Source organism: Phascolarctos cinereus, unplaced genomic scaffold (assembly GCF_003287225.1).
Source record: "Phascolarctos cinereus isolate Bilbo 61053 unplaced genomic scaffold, phaCin_HiC Scaffold_9;HRSCAF=440, whole genome shotgun sequence".
NCBI classification, from domain to species: domain Eukaryota; kingdom Metazoa; phylum Chordata; class Mammalia; order Diprotodontia; family Phascolarctidae; genus Phascolarctos; species Phascolarctos cinereus.
The window spans coordinates 98,451,131-98,468,608 of NW_027556402.1; the positions used below are offsets into that span (position 1 = coordinate 98,451,131).

At 36.2% G+C, this 17,478-nt stretch overlaps 1 protein-coding gene across 1 annotated transcript in view; it reads right to left on the bottom strand.

The window, feature by feature from the left end:
• GRIA2 (glutamate ionotropic receptor AMPA type subunit 2) overlaps positions 1–17,478 on the bottom strand; it is a 178,617-nt gene that overhangs the window by 6,998 nt on the left and 154,141 nt on the right.

Sequence of the window (17,478 nt, forward strand, 5' to 3'; positions counted from 1 at the left end):
GAGTCCTTTATCCCCCCCCAAAAAAAATCCCTAAGCCCTCATCTTCATGATATTGCCTTAAATACTTGAAGAAAAGCAACATAGTCCTTTTACCTCAAATTTTCTCTTCTTCAGTCTAAATATTCCTAAATTTTCTTGAACCAGACCTTACATGGCATGAACTTGGTTTCATTATCCTACTTTGCCTTTCTCAGTATGCTCAGCAATGTGTGAATTGGCTTACAATTCCCAAAATAGAGCACCAAGAACAAAACACGTCCTCTAAATATGGTCAAACAAGAGAAAAGTACAGCACAATTATGACTGCCCTCCTCTTAGGCAAGACAACTCTGAATGCATCCCTAAGATTGCTCTAATTTTCTTAACTTCTATATGACACTGTTGACTATACTATGCCATCCAATATGCTTTAGAAAGTCTGCTTTCTTTTGAGTCTCAGCAGCTGAAGGAAAACAGAGGTTCTTAAATTTGGAAATGGATGCTGAATATTCCCTTCCACCCACCACAAAGACACATACCTATCCTACCTCCACTATCTTTTCAACCTATTATCTTAGAGAGTTGCTTAAGAATATACAGTTGTTCAAGTCATAAAGTCCATACTTTCCCCCCTTAGTATTTTAATAATTTTAGCATCTGTATCTACAAGGAATTGACTTTGTAGTTCTCTTACTACAAAGGCATTAACACACACTGGCTAGATTTGAACCCAGGTTTCCTGACTCCAGAGGTGTAAAGTATGCTGTCATCATACAAAACAGTTTAAGGACCACATAAGAAAACATTGTCGTAATTCACCTTTTGCTATAAAATAAATTTCACCAATTTAATTATTCATCATATTCCTCAGGCTTGACTTGACAGAACTTTTCAATTCTCAAAAAAAAAAGAAAAAAAAAAAAAGAGAAAAAAAATCACCTCCAAAGGATGAAGAGTGGTTGCTGCTGAGCAGATTTCAATGCATATAACCAAGCAAATGTCAAATAGGACTTACCAACATGTTTGAGCCATAGAAATATCATTACAATACTTGAAAAAATAAGACCCTTCTATATAAGGTTTTAAATGAGAACACTAAAATAACTGTAAGAGTATATTTGGCTTTAAAAAAAAAGAGAGGTAACATTATTGTTACATCCTATACATAATATCGTTTTTACTATACAAAGGGTATCTTGTGAAAAAAATAATCAAATTATACTCATGGCTCTGCAAACTACAGAAATGGTCTAGAACGGATCATCTTGTAACATAGATACAGGATATAAAATTGCTCGTATGTACAGTGAAAAATATATGTGTGTGTGTACACATAGATATGTATGTATACATATACATATACATATACATATACATATACATATACATATACATATACATATACATATACATATACATATACACATACACATACACATACATATACACATACACATACACATACACATACACATACACATACACACACACAGACACACGCACACGCACATGAATACGCATACGCATACGTACGTATACGTATACATAGCTAGGCTTTGAAGTCAGAGGATCAGGTTTCATAATAGCCCTGTCAATTTCCTAGCTGTATGGCCTTGAGCAAGCTACTTTACTTATTTGGGGCTTTGTAAAAAATTAAGTGGGTTGGATGGTCTACATAATCTCTAAGGTCTAGTCTAGTTCTTCATCCATAATCCAAAACTGCCCCAATTATTTTAACTTTGATTAAATCTGTTGTTTCCATGGAACATTCATTGTTCTACCTCTCTGTGAAAGGTAGTGATGGTTGGTTTTGTTCTCTGTATTTCCAAAATATATCAGAATGATATCTTGAATTCCATCCCCTAACCCACTCCTTCAACTTCCTCCCCCATGAGCTAAGAAACACCAGATTAACACCAACGATCAGTTTATGACCAATCAAAGAACTGAACCAGTTTTTCTGTTGTGTGACACACTCATTCCACAAACGCTATCATGTCTAAAATCATAGGATCATAGCCTGTCCGCTTAAAATAAGTCACAGTACTCACCTCCTCATTTACTGATGAGGAAACTGAGTATCAGACAAGTCAAGTACTAAGTGCCCACTGATGTATAAAGGGAAGGATGCTTGACTTGGAGTCAAAATATCCAGGTCAAAGTCCCAGATCCACCACTTAATATTTAGCTTGAGTCTCAGTTTGCTCATTTACAAAATGGGAATATTTTCACTACCTCACAGAGTTTTCTAAGGACAGCATTGTGTAAAAGGAAACATTATCATTATTTGGTGTATTATTTTTTTTTACTATTTTGGTTGTTAAGTGGTACCAGTGAAATGGCCATATTTCCCACAAGCAGAGTCACATATTAAGAGAGGTTTCTTCTTTTCTCCCACTTTGTCTAATCCATGAGCTCCTCACACTTCCCCTCTTTTACCTTCTATATAGTCCAAGCTGAGAGGTCACCCTATCTCTGAGGACCTCTAGCTCTGCGCAAAAACATTACAGTGCTAGTCTAAGGCTCTAAAACCCAAATAGTGGTAACTTCTGTGATAGGAAGATAGCTGTCAGAAGCAGCAACAAAGCCCAAAGCTTAGAGTATATTAAAAAAAAAAAATGAGCCTGCTCTTCAGGCAGGAAGGGACTGGAGGACCACTCAGCTGCTTCAGTGGCTGCCAGTACATCTCCCTAGCTCAGTTTTTAATATCTATAGTCATGTTCTTCCTTTAAAGTCCCTATGTATTGCCATAGCAACTGATAAATCTCTTGACTTTTCCAATAGCTCAGGATGGATGCTGTTAGGCCATTGTTTGACAGAATAATCCCAAGTGGGCAGGATTCTTATTTCATCAGGGCTGTTTATTCATGTATTAATCCCAGTTTTTCCAGTGTTTTAAATCTAATTATCTTTCAGTTGAGGCAGGGTCAAAAAATTTGCCCTGGGCAGGAAAGCATCAGGGGGCAGAAGATAAGAGTCAGAGTTGGAGATTAGCAAATTCAGAACTACATGTGAAGAACAATCCTGGAAGTAGTCCCTAAATTGGACGCAAGTAACTTATCTGTTAGAACTAGACAGTCAAATGATGCAATGGATGGTGCTCGAAGTGAGGTCAAGTATATCTGAGTTCAAATCCTGGCTAAGATACTTACCAGTTATGTAATGCCAGACAGATCACGTAACCTCCTACCCTCAATTTTCTCACCTCTACAATAATCACAGCACAGATAATGTAGGGTTTTTCAAGAATCGAATAAGATGTAGAAAATGCTTTGCAAACCTTAAAACATCTCCATAAATGCTAACTGCTATCATTACTGAATTGCCTGGTCCAAGGTCAAAACCAGAGGTTTATAAAGGTGAACTTCCTGGAGGACAAAGCTGAATGGTGTGAAATGAATCCTCAAGCTCAGAGACCCAAAGCTGTGAGTCGTCCTGAAAGGGTCAAATTAGGAAAATGTCACTGAGGTGGGGAAGCATGAAGCTTTGAGGATGCGGTTTGTCTCATTCAAAGAAACTGTTGCTGCTCAGTAGTTCAGTCGTGTTCGATTCTTCATGACCTTATGGACCATAAGAAAGCTATGGGGTTTTCTTGACAAAGATACTGCAGTGGTATGCCATTTCCTTCTCTAGTGGATTAAGGCAAACTGAGGTTAAGTGACTCACCCAAGGTCACACAGCCAATATGTGTCTGAGGCCAGATTTGAATTCAGGTTTTCCTGATTCTAGGCCCAGCACTCTATCCACTAAGTCACCTAGTTGTCTCCTAGGTAAACAGAGGTTAAGTGACTTGCCCAGGGTTACACAACTAATAAGTGTCTAAGGCTGGATTTGAATTCAGATCTTCCTGACTCCAGGCCCAGAACTCTATCCACTGAGCCAGCTAGCTGCCATTCAAGGAAATATTGCAGGACAATGTTTTTGTTTTTGTTTTATGGATGAAGTATATGTTGTATTTTCCCCTCCACATTCATTTGACGTATATAACTGTGACAAAGGACAGGTATGAATTCCCATTTTACTAATGAGAAAACTGACAAATGGAACAGTTAAGTAACTAGCCACCAGAAAGAGAACTGATTAGTCTTAGGGAAGAGTGGCCAGCTTTCTAAATTCAGAACACTTAGAAGTGCAGGTCTCTTCCTATTACACCTGCTACTGCTTTTTAGTGCTATTACTACCAGTCTCTTTCTATTGATGAAATCAGATTGAAGCATATTATTGTAATCAAACCAGCTTATATCATGAGGTGCTTAATAACTGCTTATTGATTGAATGACTAATGGAGCTACTCAGACCCACATTTGGATAAGAATTCCTTCTACAATACACTTGATAAGTGGCAATTTCACTTTTGCTTGAAGACCACCACTGAGACAAGTGCAGGTGGATAGAGTTTTGGCTAGGGAGTAGGGAAGACCTGAATTCAAAATTAGCCTCAGAAAGTGTGACCCCTGGGCAAGTCACTTGATTGCTATTTACCTCAGTTTCCTAATCTGTAAGCTAGGATAAGAGCACTTATTTCCCAAGGTTGTCATAAAGATAAAATGAGGTAATTGTCAAATGTTTTACAAGTCTTAAAGCACTTTTAAAATAATTATTACTATCTTCTGAAGCAGCCCCTTGAACTTTTGATAGCTATAATTGTTAGGACTTGTTTTTGCCTTGTATCAAACCTAAATTTGCCTTTTTGCAACATCTACCCATTATTGCTAGTTCTATCTCTTGAGTCAAACAGAACACCTCTAATTATGTACTATAGCAATTACATAAATCTAACATTCTAGAAAATTATTGCCCTTAGGATTAAAGATGCCTATATAAACCTAGTTTTTCGAATAAATATAAGTATTTTTTAAATACATCTCCAATGAACAACTCCTATTTCCCATTGTTTTCTGTTGTAGCATCCAGGATTGTATTTTCCTAAACTAAAATGAAAATTATTAAATAGAATGATGTGAATAAGAAGAAGGTGAACCCATAGTATGATGTGGACTGGGAGTGCTTTATCTAAGACTTTCAGAACTTCATATAACCTTCTAGGTGTTTCTGTGTCAATGATATTAATAACAAAATAGGAATTGTTCATATGCATGTTACACTTTTAAAAGCACTTGCCTCATTATAATTTCCTCTGATGAGTAGTACAAATTTCATTATCACATTTTACAAGTTAAAACTGACTCAGAGCGATTCTTAACATGACTTAAGTAACTTATACGCAGTCTCCCAGGCCTAAGAAGCAGAGCCTGGATGCCTAACTTTACATCCAGTGCTCTTTGAAAAAATATCTTTGCTCTTAAGCATTATTTCAATTTGAAGTTCCAGACAAGGAACCTTGTTAGGACAGAGACTACCAGGGCTCAAAGTGGTTTCACCTAGGCTAAGGCCTTCTGCTGTATTTTGAATGCTGTGGTAGACTCAAACAATACCCCTGGAAGCTACCATTCTTGGCAGCCAGAGAATACAATGTCACAGTGGTTTCAATCTGTCCTACTGTCCTGCAGGAGGAAAATCAGTGCAAAACCCCCCAAAATATCAACTAAAAATCCTTTATGTTTCTTTATTTGTTTTGTTTTGTTTTTCTGAAATACATTCACACAGTGATGGAAAATAAGTATTTATTGCTAATTGCAGTACAATTAATTGTGGGGTACATAGAATCATAAATTCAAATCTAAGAAAGACTAGAGAAGCTATCTAATCTAAATCTTTCATTTTATAGATGAACAAAAAGAGACCTGGAGAGGTTGTTACTTCTGAAATGTTACTCAGCCAATAACTGTGAGAACTGGGATTCTAACCCACATCCTCTGCCTCTAAACCCTGTACTCTACCAATGGCAAAACACTGCCTATTTCTTTGGCTTTAAACTTCCCCAGCTTGGATTTATCTTGTGTGGGAAGAAAATGTTGATCTTTACAAGTGTCATGAGAATGAGACAAAGATCACGAAAGTCATAATATGAGTAGCCTTGAAGAGCAGGCAGAGAAATTTGTATTTCATGTAGTAGGAAACAAGGCACTCACAGGTTTTTAGTTTAGCAGGTTGAGTGAAGTATTTTACTGGACTGGTGGCTGTGTCTAACATGTATCAAAGAAAGAGGACACTGGTCAGGGCAGTCAGCTAGAAGGATACCACAACAATTAATGCATAAGATGCTAGAAACAATGAGACTAGAAAGGGAGAAATAAAGGAAAAACAGAGCAAATGAAATGAATACTTAGATATGAAAAATGAAGGAGAGATAAGAATCAAAGATGACTCCCAGTGTCTTAACTTGAGGGACTGGAAATATATTATTGTCGCTGCCAGAAGTAGGTATTAAGGGAGGAAGTAGTTTGTGTATATGGAATGCAATGAATTTTCAACATAATTTTAGCCTAAAAAATGTCAAGTGACAGTAATATATCAAATTAAAATATCCGTTAGGTAACTGGAAATATAGATTTGGGAGTCATTGGCATAATGGTGCTGGTTAAAGTCATGAGAATGGGTGAGTTCTTCAAGAGAAACTATAGAAAGGCAAATAGAGAATAGATCTAAGAAGAGCAGAAGCATCTAGTATATTAAACATATAAGGAACAAGTCATTATGTTAAAAAGACAGAATTGTTCTGTCATGGAAACCAAAGGAAGACAATTTCAAGATTGAGGTTTTTTGGTTGTCAAATAATTCAAAGTGGTCAAAGAGAAGGATGATGAGGGAAAGTTTATTAGGATAAATGAAAATGAAGCTACCAATGATCTCAAAGAAAGCAGTTTCAGTAGAGTAGTAGCATGAAATCTAGATGTTAGTGGTGAAGGAGGTAGTTAGTGAATAGGTTTTAGCAGCAGCCTGGGTCCACCACTCCATAAATGATAATTACAAATCATAACAGGGGCAAGTGAGCTTTTGTCCAAGATAGGAAAGATCAGAACATATTTGAAGAAGAAGAGAAATCCATGGAGAGAGGAAGTCCAAAAATATTGGAGATATAAAGGATAGGTTTGAGAACCAAGGACCATAGGAATCTGCAAGGGTAGCTTTCAAGAGGTTAACTTTAGAGAGGAGTAACACGTATTTTTGTCAACTTGAGGGAAGAATGAGACAGAGATTTAGAGACAGAGGTGTACTGAGGTAAGGGAGGAAGAACATATATCTGCCAAATTTATTTCTATGCCTAAGTAACTGAAAGTATTTAGAATGTGATTTGGAGAATGGTGCAGTGGAAAGAGTTGGATTTGCTTACTTAGCTCCGTGACTTTGGGCAAGAACTTATTTTAATGGGATACCCATAGTGAAATTCACTTAAGTAGAATATTATGTATCTAGAATGTATCTTCCCTAAATATTACAAGTACAGGGAAATTGAGTAGGGGTGAGAATAAGACAGACAAAAAACATACCTTGAAATTTCTTCAAAGGTGTTTAGCTGCTATAACATCAGAAAGATACTGTTATGAGGAAGTCCTAAAGGAGGGATATCAATTGTTATTGCTAAGTGGCTTGCCCAGGGGCACACTGTTAGTTGGATGACTAGGTCTCAAAACCTATAGAATTATATATCCCCTACAGCCTTAAGAATAGAAACTAAACCAATTAAGAAAGGAGCAAGCCCATAATAGGAGCAGAGTGGTACAAATATCTAAAAAGAGGGGACTTGGCACTGGCCAGATCCGAACCAAAACCAGCCAGTTGCAGGCCATCTAAATAACCTGTGGTTGGTGGCCATCTGACTTTTCAAAGGACTATATCTCCTAGATTTCAGTTGGGAAACTGGGATTTTGGGGGAAGTCCATCACTAGGGGGCTCTATGTCTATTATCTACAATCTCTGGTGTTTCCCAAATCCAATAGGCTGCCTTATATTTACAGCTCAGGTCTGAGGCTGTATTATTCTCATTGCCTTGATGAAGAAGGAAAGAATTTTGCTGTTATCAAATATATTCTATATCTCACTGCCAAGTAATATTTCCAAAGCACAACTTTTCAAAATTAATATAATATTCATTTTACCATCATAAGTACCAATATAGTTTATTATACGGGAAATCCTATCCTGTATTTTCTTTTTTGACATGGCAGTAGTATGAAAGTTTTTATTCTGATCAGCTGTATTCTATACAATTATAGCTGTAATAATTCAAATAAATGAACTAGAAAAGTAGAATTAAAAGAACCAAATAACAATCCAAAGTACTCAAACCTACAATGATGCTCTATTGCTTTCAGAAAAAAAAGTCCAAATTCCTTACTATGTTATTCAAGACCTTCTAAAATTTAGTTCCAATCTACTTTTCATCACTTCCATCACTTTCCCTTCACAGAGCTCCAGGCAAATTTGACAATCAACATTCCCTGAACATGCCTCATGTTTCCTCCTTCAGTCACTTAGCTTATGTTCTTCCCATATGCCTGGGATGTTCCTGCTCCACTGATAAAAATTCTGTTTTAATTCATGGCTCAGTTCAAATACCATTTGCTCCATGATACCTCCCATGATATTTCCCAGTTAGATCCGATCTTTCTCCTACTCTGAAGAGTCAGTGTTATGGGGTTTATTTACTTGCATTTCATATAGTTATGGGCAGCTAGGTAACACAGTGGATAGTGTGCCAAGCCTGGAGACAAGAAGACCTGAGTTCAAATATGGCTTCAAACACTTACTAGGTGTGTGATCTTGGGCAAGTCACTAAACACTGTTTGTCTCAGTTTCCTCATCTGTACAATGAGCTGGGGAAGGAAATGACAAACCATTCCAATATCTTCACCAAGAAGACCCCAAATTGGGTCACAAAGAGTCAGACATTATTAAAATGACTGAATAACAACATTATAGTTAACTGTGTAAAACTTATTTTTATCTCTCCAACAAAATGAGATAGTTTTGGACCTTGTTTTATTCTTTAATTCTTTACTCTAAAAGTGGTTATCATGGTACTTCATACACAGCAGATTTTTAGTCAATATTGGTTGAATTAATTTGCTAATGGGTCAGTACTTTAGGTGAAGATCAGATAAACAGATAGGAAAAAAGTTACAAACATGATGAAGTTTACCAAAGTCCATTTATTCAGTAGTGATTCCAATAGGTTATGGAAAACAAAGAGGTTTTGTTTGCTTGTTTACTTTTTTTTTTAAGATTATCATTATAATTGAAAAGAACTCTGTTTGTTATCTTAGTGGAGAAAAAGTGCAGCCTGCAGAATGCAAGGCAGAAGTGAATTAGGACTTCTTGAAACTGTAACTAAGTGGATGGGGAAATTCAACAAAAAAGGATGCTGCAATGGTAAAAACAATATCCTTAAAATAACTTTATTCACCAATATGCCTACTTTAAGGCCCATCACTATATTTGGCTTAAAGCATTACTTAATTTTTCCATATTTTGATAATGTGATTCATTCATTATACATAAAATTAATTAATGTTAGATTCATTGAATGTATTAAAAAAAACCCACTTCTTTGAATATGCCTTTTCTCTTACAACTATAAAGCTAGAGATATAGCAAGCAAATAAATTTCCTTAAAAATGAAAAGGCATCTTTTACCACATTCAAGTATGGTATAATTTGATAGGGAAACATTGATTATAAAACACTGAATCACATGTATGTACTATCTTGATTGGAGACCTCACAATTTTCCATTTTAATTAACATTTAAGTGCTATCAGTAAAAAGATATCTGTGGTTCAGTTTATTGAGTTCCAGTGTTCAAGGCACTTATTATTCAACCCTTAGCCACTTTAGACAAATTCTATTAGCAAAAAAAAATTTCAAGTTGGCTTATACTCTGTTTGTTCTACTTCTCTTGTCTCATGGCATTTTCCCACTAAACTAAAACTAAAATAATGTGTTCAACTAAGATAACAGCTTGTTAAATGATGAGGAAAAGGACATTTCAAATTTTCAAGGACATTTTTTAAAATGCCCTAATTATTATAATTAAGCTTTAGAAATAATGAAAATAAAATACCATGTGTTCATAGATCATGAATTTGAAGAAGCTAAAACAACTTTGCAAATATTGTCTTATTGGAATGTATTAGCAAATAAGTAGAGACAGGTACATCTGTCTACTTTAAAGTTGTATAAACCAGGGGCTAAAGTTATCAAGTGACTTGTTCAAAAACATTTTACCACCTAATAATTGAGCCAAAGGATGATCATCGTTATTTTTTTCCCTTTTTTTTGTTTCACAAAATCATCTTAATTATCTTTAAATCTCTATGACTGCTGTTCTATATAGAGATTTTTGAATCACTACTGCATATTCTATTTATATTAGCATTTGCTTTATGTGATTTTCTTCTTGGTTAGCTAAGTGTTTAAGCTACCCACTAAGTACTTTGATTTTATCTCTTTTTTCCCCTCCTAATGTATTACAGAGGTATCATACGAGAAACTTGGCTCACACATACACAGTTTCAAAGAAATAGACAGAGACAAAGACAGAAATAGAGAAAAAGAGAGAAATATAAATAACGATAATATGAACTAGTACTCTGAAATGAAAAAGTCTTGACTTGCAGTCAGTGGTGTTTTGGGATCATTGCTCTTTAAAATAAGGCTATGTAATAGATCAGACCTGTATAGCTCTCATTCCATTTTTATGGGCAAGATCAAGACATTTGGATAAATAGGCCAATTCAATTTAACAAATTTTTGTTAATCAATTCCTATATGTAGTAGGTCTTAGGGGCTATCTAGCTTAATGACTATAGAATTGATACTGGAATCAGGAAGACTAAGTACTACGTCTGGTGTATTCTGTGGGCAAATTATTTAACCTTTCAATGATTCAGGTAATTTTCTAAAACTAGATGTTAGAGATAAGATACCAACCTGCCTTAGTAGAGGGAGCTTGCACAGGAGGAGGTTCTGACCCAGCTTAAATCAGCGGTCTAGACCACAACCACCACCACCATCACCCTCAAAAAGGAAAGGCACTATGATGAGTTCTGGCAACACAAATATATACAGACCCAGTGTCTAGTCTCACAGCATTTATAATCACATGGGTTACATATAAATATATATCTGTATCCATATCTATTTGTGTATACACATATGCATATATACATGTACATAAATACACACACACACACACACATACAACCAAACGACAGTAGGAGTGGGAGTGATGCTGGACCTACATTACTATGGGATATGTGAAAAGGAATAGTCCAGGTCCAGACAATTTTTATGGGGAATCTGAAGGAAAAGAAATTCTTGTCAGATGTATGAGAGGAGTTGGGGGGGTATTCAAATATGAGAAAATACTTGAGTCATTGCTTAAAGGAAGATGATATCTTCTTAAGCTAGAAATAGTAGTGTAATCTGTTTGGGGCATAAGAGAAAATGTGAGAAAAAGCATAGAAATGGGAGTGAACAAGACAAGAGTTTGGCTGGGACACCAGTAGGAAGAATGAAACAATCCCTACTTCCCGGTAGTGTACATAAAAAGGAGTGGGAAAAGGAGTGGAAAGCTGGAAAGATAGGCGGCTGCTGGATTGTACTGGGCCAGAAAGTCTTGATCTCGTCAGGTTGACTATGAAAAAGTCAATGTCTTGGAAGTCAAAAGCAGATGAGGTATTAAAAAGGAATTGTTTACAGTATCAAATCCTTAAGAGGAGGGAAAGAAAGATAAGGACTTGAAAGGTCAATAGATTTGTCCTTAAGTGGGTGATGAGAAAAGGAATCCATATTAAAAGGAATAAAAGAATGAGTGGGTGGGTGTGGGTAGGAGTGAGAAGCAGGGAAGATATAGAGTGGGGGTGGGAGAGGGGGGGAAGGGAAGAGAGGTAAGATTTAATGAGTGTAGAATTTTTAGGTGTATTTGAAGATGACCTCTAAAAAATGATAATTAAAGAATCATCATAAAGGGTCAGCCAGGTGGTAGGGTTGTAGTGAAACAATACAGAAATCAATTTCTATCAACATTTTACAATGTTGATATAGAAAGCACATTCTTAAAATTTTCCTGTGACACAGAGCTATGAGGTTTAGTTTGGATGCAAGATTCAAGATCCAAATTTATTTTGGTAAGCTGCAAACAACAGGCAAAAATAAAGACCAGTATTAATAGTGATAAATAATGAAATCTTTCATTTAAGTTAAAATAATAAAATTCATGAGTGTAGGATGGCTATACAACAATGTATAAGAAAATAAAACTTGAACATTTACTTGGGTTCAAGATCAATATGTGTATATTATATAAAACACTTGTCAAAAAAAATAAAGTCAATGAAAGCTTAGGTTTCGTTAATAATATAATGTCCAAAAGCTCAAATCATATCCACAGAGTCCAGTTCTGGGAGCCACCCTATCATTGGGAGAGCGTGTCTTTCAAGAAGGCAGAATTGGAACCATAAGTAGATGTTACAAGGGTGTAATATTCAACTCAATACATGGAGAAAGCCACTATCGGAGTTTACCAAGAAGGTAACAGCATGTGAAGTAGCAAGCTGTCCATTACAAAAAGCATTCGTGCAGGGATGGAATGAATGATCTGTCAAGGATTTTATAGGAATAATATCTGCATAGGAAAGAAGGATGGAAAACATGACCTCAAAATTCCTCTTTTAATTCAAAGTTTCTGGGATTTTTAAGTCAACAAACAATGCCACTTGTGGGCAGGACAGTCAAACTCGGCTTTCTTAAGAGTAAGAATACTATATATGGTTGCAGAAAGAAATGTTATCCCAAGACAACTGGTTTAGCTGGCAAACAATATGCCCTGATTAAAAACACTAAAATTTGGTTTGGTTGTAGCTGAGTGCATTTTAAAAGGAACAAGGCTGTTAATGACACAGTAAGGACACTATAAAAGACCACCTGCAATAGCGTCCTGGTGTAGCCTTAACTTGACTTAGATACCGGACATATCTAGTTCACGGGCCCCAGAGTTATGTTTTAATATTCCACTGGAGTAAAATGTAGGGGGAGGAATGCAATATAGCATAGGTCTTAAATTTGAACAAGTTTTAAGGTCAAAGATAAGACAGTGAATAGACTATGAACTTGGGAGTCGAGAGATGAGAAAAAAGGAGGAGAAAGAAGAGAGTAAAATCAAAATGTCACCCACAGAAATCACATTTTCCTCACTCTAGCTTTTTCATATTTGATCTTTCTTTTGAGAGATAGCAATGGCCGTAGGGCTGGTCTTAAAGTCCACATAGTATCAGTACAAAAACCTTTCCTTATCATTAAATCTCTGACCTCCAAAGATTTTCCTTGTTTCCTAATAGGACTAAGTCCTTAAAGACATTGATCTAAAGCTTTAATGTTAATGGAGTTGGTCTAATTCCTTAAAGACATAGATCTAAAGCTTTAATGTTAATGGAGCTGGTTAGAAGTATTTTACCACTGACACTTCTCTCCATGCAACAGATTGTTGGGTCATCTAACCTCTATTTCTTTCATGCATACAGTGGATCGTATAAAACCAAGAGAAGGTGATTTAGGGCAACAGAACACACACAGTGAAAATGTATAAGACATTAGTAAAAATCATTTCATTTTTCTATAGAATAACTAATTTAGAATTCAATATTTCAACATGTAGTATACTGGCTACAGTTTAAAATACATAGTATAGTTGCCCATTCTGCTTCTCAATGGTTTGTCTTTAGAGCCAAAGTACTACCTGCCTACATTTTTCTTTTGTTTGGTTAATGTTTTCTGGTTCATGCACAGTGTTTTTCTCTTTATTGTTACACTGGCACTCTGATAATTTTATAGAGCAACAGAAATGTAAGTTCCTTGAGGGCAACAGACAATCAACCAACAAGTATTTTTAATGCTCCCACTATGTGCTACATACTGTGCCAAGTGCTAGGGATTGAAGCCTGAAGAATGAAATGATACCTATTGCTGAATATTTTACCTTCTAAGAGAGGAGGCAACAACATATAGATACATGCATCATAAATGTAAAATGAATACATTAAATATATGTAAAGTACTTAAATACAAGGTTGGGAGAGATGGTATGAACTAGCAGTCCAGAGAAGGGAAATTAGAAAAGTCTTAATGCAGATGATGGAGCTTGATCTACATTTTAAAGGAAGAGAGGAACTCAAATGCCACTGAAGTGAGGAAGGAGTGCATACCAGACAAATGGGATGGCCAACGCAAAGGTACGGGGTCTTCAAACACAGCAACATGTGAGGAACAGAGAGGAGTTTGTTATATCAAAGAGGATAAGAAGTGGAGCAATTTCCAATGAGACTGGATAGTCTGAGAAAGTGTTGTGCAAGGCTTTAAAAGCTAATAAGAGAAATATATATGGTATCCTAAAGGCAATAACAAGTCACTAGAGTTGATTGTCTGAAGAAGTCATATGGTCAGATCTGCACGGAAGCAAAAATGCTTCAGCAAGAGAGAGATGGCAAGGAATGGAGAGAGACTTGAGACCTGGACACTAATTAAGAGGTTGTTGCTGTTAGCTAGGAGAGAGGTAATGAGAGTCTGGATTAAAGCAGTAGCTTGAATGAAGAGACATAAAGGTAGAAACTTCAATATTTGGCAATTGATTGGATATGCGAAGTGAAGTGAGAGAAACAAAGAAGTCCAGAATGATGATAAGGTTATGAACCTGAGAACCTGGGAAGGATAGTGATATCTTTGTTTAAAAGGAAATAATGAAATTTGGAAGAGGGAAAGGATTTGGGGAAAAGATACTTAATTCAATTTTGGATATTTTGAAATTGAGATGTCCCCAGGGCATTCGGGTTTTATTTATCTTTATAGCCTTCTTATATCTGGCAGAGTGCCTTTGTTCAATAGATCTTCAATATGTGTTTGTTGAAAACGTGAACGAGTGAATAAAGGAACTTCCTGAAAGGTCTAAGTTGGAAGTTTCAGAAAAAAAATACATAAAAGTAAATTCTACTAATAAGTGAGAGGTTCCATTGTTTCTTTATGGTTTAAATGCATTTACAAATAGTATTCTTCTAAAGATTACTTGCTTCTCAACCATGACAGTGATACACATCTATGCTTGTCCAAACTCCTTTGGGTTGGGGAATGTTGAAAAATAAATGCCCATTGTTGAGCTCCAGGTGGAAATTAATGATCAATTTCACTGGCCAGCTTGCTTTTAGCAGTAAATAAAGTGGCATTCAAGTAAAATTATCCTCCAGAGGAGTGTTCTTCAAGCTCCTTAGCAAAAACTTTCTATTCAACCTGACACTGTTCAGCTGAAGCTAATACAAATGTTTTTAGTTATTATTCATAGATAGTAGCAATTCATGCCCTAACCTTTTAAAATACAAACATTTGGAGAAAATCTGAAATTTCTATTTCGCTTTTCTTCAGAGCTCTGGAATTGAGGCTATTGCCATGGCAACTGTTGTGACAAAAATGGGTAGAGACAGGTGGCGCTGAAAGCAGTTGATTTCATTTTTTTCAATTGAGCACTAAGCCACCTAAAGGTCCTGCATATTTCCAATCTGTGGAATCATCCCCTTTAAGACATCACAAACATGGGAATTAAAAGAGACTTTTGAGACTACAGAAAATTCTTAAATCTTTCTCTACTTGTTTTGTCTCTGTCTCTTGGGATAACTATTCTCAGAAAGCAATGATATCTTTGAAAAAAGGCCCATCTCTCTGCAGCTTTCTGACAACAGTCTAAGGCCACTGCAACTGTAGTAGAGCCAAATGCCAAACTGAGCTATTGTAGGTTTAGAGCTGGATTTAGATTTAGATCTGGAAGAGATCGTAGAGACCATCTACTCCAAATTCCAAATTCCTTGTTTTATAGATGAGGAAACTGTGACTTGTAAAAGTTGTGATTTGCCTGTGATTATATAACTGGTAAATGTCAAAGATGAGCATTGAACCCAGATCTTCCTGACTCCAAGTCTGGCAGTAAGCCTACTGCCTAGTTATTAAGTCACCAGGTAAAAATGTGAGTACTCTGCTGATCATTCATAAAGAATGATCAGTGTCTCTCTGAAGACACCTATCCCTCACCTTCTACTATTCTCCCTAGCCAACTGGGTAAGGGGAGGTTCTATGTTTTCACAATTTCTGTTTGGAAAGAAGACAGGAGCCTGTACTAACCAGAACCATAAAATTTGAATTGTAGTGCTAGAGAAGACTTTTGAGAGTCTGTTGCACATCAAGGACTTCAAATCAGTTAATACTTAAAGAAAATAATTCAGTCTGTTCACTGGAAGGTCAAATAGTGAAGCTGAAACTTAATATTTTGGCCACATAATGAGAAGATGGGACTCATTGGAAAAGACCCTGATGTTTGGAAAGATTGAAGCCAAAAGAAAAAGAAGACAGCAGAGGATGAGATGGACAGATAGAATCATGGAAACCACAAACATGAACTTAGACTTTAAGAGCTAATGGAGGATAGAAGGGCCTAGTGTAGACCATATCTATGGGGTCAAAGAGAATTTGGCATAACTGAATGACTGAACAACAACGAAACTAGAAACTTTTGCTGCCAAGGCAAGTGTCAACATACTTGGGCCAATGGAATGAAATGCATCCTCATTTAAGTGGGGTGAGAAGGAGAGAAGAAAGGTAACTTCTGGCAAAGTAACCATATATAGGAGAAGAACCCTCACCAGCCTATGATCTACTTGCCTCCTATTTCAAGTCTTTGTCCTTTCTCACTAGGTTCTAAGTTCCATCATTTCTATACCAAAGAACTACAAATGCCATCATTTGTATACCCTGGACAAAGCTCTGATTTCCCAGCTCTTCTGTCCTAGGGACAGGGAAAAGCAAGATACTTTCCCTGAATTTTGTAAGCGGCTGGAGGGTAGAATCCATAGTTAAACTAGGGAGCTGTCATTTACACCCACTCATATTTCCGTTGGCAGCAGCTTTAGCTCACAAAGCACAGGATACAGCATGGCCTTTTACTCATTCATTTCCTCTTCTATTCATCAGTATGTAGTCAAGAGATTCAGCCATCATGCAGATGGTTATGGATGAGCAAGCTCATGCACATGCGGTGAAAAACAGTGGAATGAGTGAAATATTCCTTCAGTGGTTTTTTTTTTTTAATTTTCATGACCATGTTTCGGGAAGACAAAAATAGTGAAATGGGCATCTGAAATCTCTAAAACTTTTCCTTCCGTTGCTATAAAAATTGTCAGAGGTCTGCTGAAATCACCAAAGAAAAATATTTGGAATACCCTGAAAACTGGGGCCAAATTCCCTCTTCATCTGTTAGTGTTGTCTTTCTCTTCTTCTTTATAATTGTTCTCTGTTTTATAAATCAGGAAACAGAATTGAGATGTCAGAGGGGGAAAAAAAGCAAAAATAAAAGATAATTTTACTTTATTGTAAGATAACATGGGTAAGTCTAACAGTCCCTGGTTGCACAATACATTGTTTTCTCAAGGCCTTCACAACCTCAGTCACACATTTAAAAACAATTTCAGATCAAGCTGTTGACCTAACTTTAGAGTATAGGAAAAGAGGAAAAGAAATAAGAGTAAACTTGAGGATTCTATGCCTAAAATATAAGTGTAAACA